Source organism: Benincasa hispida, chromosome 5, assembly GCF_027475165.1.
Source record: "Benincasa hispida cultivar pf3 chromosome 5, pf3_genome.v1.1, whole genome shotgun sequence".
Lineage (NCBI taxonomy): Eukaryota > Viridiplantae > Streptophyta > Magnoliopsida > Cucurbitales > Cucurbitaceae > Benincasa > Benincasa hispida.
Window position 1 is genome coordinate 60,972,643 of NC_143482.1, and position 3,846 is coordinate 60,976,488.

Below are 3,846 nucleotides of genomic sequence, written 5' to 3' on the forward strand. Positions count from 1 at the left end.
AAAAATGTGAAACTTAATTTTTTATAACTCTAAAGTGAATTATTGAGACTAAGACAAATGTGCAACCCCGTTATTCAGAGAAGCAATGATAGGTATAATATGGATACCAAAAAATTATATATATATATATATATATATATATATAAGCAATGCACTTAATTACTAATTACACGCCATTTTCAATTGCTTGCGGACCCTATCATCATTATGAAATTATAATAATAATTAAGTATTATTATAATCAAAATGGGAAAACTCAACTTTATATTATAATTCTACCTCATTTATTATAATATATTTGTTTCTTTTGCATGCCAATGTATAAAGGATAGAGTAGAATAATAAATTAAATATACTATAATGATCTATTATACGAACAGAGATTTTTGTCACTTTATTATTATTATTATTATTATTTATTGTGTTTTTTTTTTTTTATTTAAACTCTTTTCATGTTTTTCTTATAGAATTATGTCTTGTGGAGAAATCTTAAAAGAAAATGTAAATATTTACTTGAATTGTCGACTTGATTCAACTTTTTGTTTACTTAAATTTTAAGTATTTGCACTATTATTCTTAAATTTAATTATTCTAAACATTGACATAGAAGCATGGAAATTCATGGGTAAAATATGAAATTTTGGAGGTATTTGGGACAAGAAGTTGGTTATTATAGTTAGGTTATAATAATTTGTATTTGAGGTATAGATTATTTTGATTTGTGTTATAATAGTATGTGTTTGAAGCATAAACTATTTTAGTTTAAGTAAAAAATAATAAAATTTGTAGCAAAGAATAAAAAATGATGAATGTAAAATAGTAAAAATTGTGGGGTTATAAAATAGTGTTGATTGTAGTTAATTGGGGGCTACAAAATAGTATTTAATGTAGCAAGAGGTAATTATTATAATTTTATGATAGTCCTTACCCCAAACGCCCCCTTAAAATTTAGAAGTAAATAGAAATTGTTGAAGGTTGCCTCAAGAAAGGTCCAAAGTCTACCAGCGGACTCAAGTCCAAGGAAAATTAAAAGACAACGGTCGGGATTGCATGTTCTAAAAAATAAAATATCAAATCCTCAAGTTCCAAGATGACTAGTCAAGCATGAAGGATTATACTAAATGGGAAATAACCAAGTCGAACGAGGCACTGGCGTCCTACAACCTCAAGGACCACACTCATCCTCACACTGTCGACATTACACATATCTCCAAGCGGGTGTTAGAGGAATGACCTTTATAAATAATCCTATATCGACACCCTACTGGCGTCCTACAACCTCAAGGACCACACTCATCCTCACACTGTCGACATTACACATATCTCCAAGCGGGTGTTAGAGGAATGACCTTTATAAATAATCCTATATCGACACCCTAAAAAGAGAGTAAGTAAATAACTTCAAGTGAGAAAATTTAAACTCTTTATGTGTCTAATTGAGTTAAATACTTCCTATATTAATTTAGACATTAGAACGTGCTCGACTTGGTGTCACAATTGTACAAGCACTTTCACTCATATCAACTCCAATAATGTACTGGGACCAAAAGAGTGGGTCAAAAAATACCAGAGACCAACGTATGAATTTCTTGTACCAATAGAAATTAAACTTAAAATTCCAAACTCGTCATAAAAAAAAAAAATATATGTACCTTTTTAAAAGAAGCTTTTTTATATGAATTTCCCCCCTTCAATAGGCAGAAGAGATGGTTCCAAGGCTGGCATTGCTTTGATTGGTTTGTCATTATTTAAGCGAATAAGTATTTTTTTTTTTTAACAAGAATAAACATTTAATTATTTTACAAATTAAGAAACGGAGAAAGTTTGAGTGGGATAATAAGTATGGTGGACGATACTGCTTCAACACTCTGATTTTTTTCAAATATTATTTATTTAAAAATTATCCAATCAGCCGCCTCTCAGCAACATGGATAAGGTCATCCGACAATTTATTTAGTACGACAGACATATTTATCTGTCGCAATCCCTACCTTTATATCTCACATTTTTCTTCCAAATTATTTCTTTTCATCCAAAAAAAAAAAAAAAAAAAACACCTAAATACGTAACTTCAATTACTTTTTATTGCTTTCCTTTTCTTTTTTAAAAATTAAATTTTTCTTTAATTTAATTTAGGATGATTTTCTTAAGTTAGGGACTAGGGTGAGTTTTTTTCCCCTTTAATAAGATTTTTAATCTATAAGCATTTTTTAAGGGAAAATGTTGTTTTTTTTTTTTTTTTTTTTTTTAATTTTTGTTTTCCAACCAAGCGAATTTTGAAAAAACGTTACAAATGGCTATAAATATTTGATGTCTTTCATCTTCTTAAGTAAAACACAATTTTATGATTATTTTTGGAAAAAATGCAAATCATTATCAATTGATCAATAAATAAATAAATAAATATATATATATATATATATATATATATATATAACAAACCTAAACAATGATTAATTTTTTCACTCTCCTCTTATGAGGCATTTTATAAATTTTCGTTCCTTAAAATATTTAGAATGAATAGTTTGTATTATAATTCTAAATATCAAATCAATCGTGTTAAGAGAGGTAAGATATTAATCAGTATTATAAAATCACTATCCCACAATTGTTGACCTATTAAAAAATTTTGATGTTTGTTTTAGACAATAAAAATAAAAAATAAAAAAATAAAAGTTATAGGATAACTATTTAAGGAGGAAATGAAATTAGAAAATTTGTCAACGACTAAACATCCTTACCTAGAATTCAACCACGAAACTTAAGGTTAAGAGATAAAATCAAAAGTAACGAGCATAATAAGATGTAGATTTCACACAAAATATTTAATTATTACTAATGATATCATTTAATGTTGTTGCATTATTGGAGTAATTAATCACTATTCTTTGTACTTTTTGGCTTTCTTGGTTAACTATGCGAGCTTTTATAATGACTTTCTTACAAAGTTAAATTTGTGTACCACATCAAAGCTTTGATCTCAAGATATATATGATGAGTAAGCATTTAGATATGGGTGAAAGGTTAACATCAAAGTCACTCTTAAAGCAAAGGTTATTATAGTTTGAAAACAAAATTACAACTTACTTTTACCCAAAAATAATAATAATAATAATAAAGAAAAGAAAAGAAAAGAAAAGAAAGAAAGAAAAAAGAAAGAAAGTTACAACTTTTTTTTTCCTTCCCTTTTGTGCTCTTTTCTTTAAAAGTGATGGGAATTGATGATGGATGTCAAGAAAGTTAAATAATAACCATAATAAGTCGTTAAGGTGTTTTTTCTAGTATAATAAAGAATAGAAGTATTTGAATCACAAATTTATTGATTGCAATATATTTGTCGGTCAATTGAGCTATATACTCGTTCGACAATATTTTGTTAATGTGTTTCTACTATAATATGAATATATATATATATATATATATATATATTCAAAGTTTACCTCTTAATTTGATAAATGTGTATTAACTTTTATTTTAAAGTCTGGTTCGGATTAATACACCATATAAAGGGGAAGATTTGAATCTTAACATTAGTGAGTCTTATTAAACGTATTGATCGTTAGGTCAGAAACTAGTCTTATATGTATTGCTGATGATAAATTTAATATAAACCATACACCATTTGCTTATGTTTAAGATTAAAGATTGAAACATTTATCATTGCTAATACATAAGACTAGTTCAGCTTGGTTTTCCAACCAACCCTATTGGAGTACGACCAAAATTTCACATTGACTAAAAAAAAGAATGATTATGAGTATATAAGGTAAAGATAACAATTTCTAATAATATGATTATTATTGTTATTATTATTATTTAAACAAAAGCGAAGATTTATATCTAAAG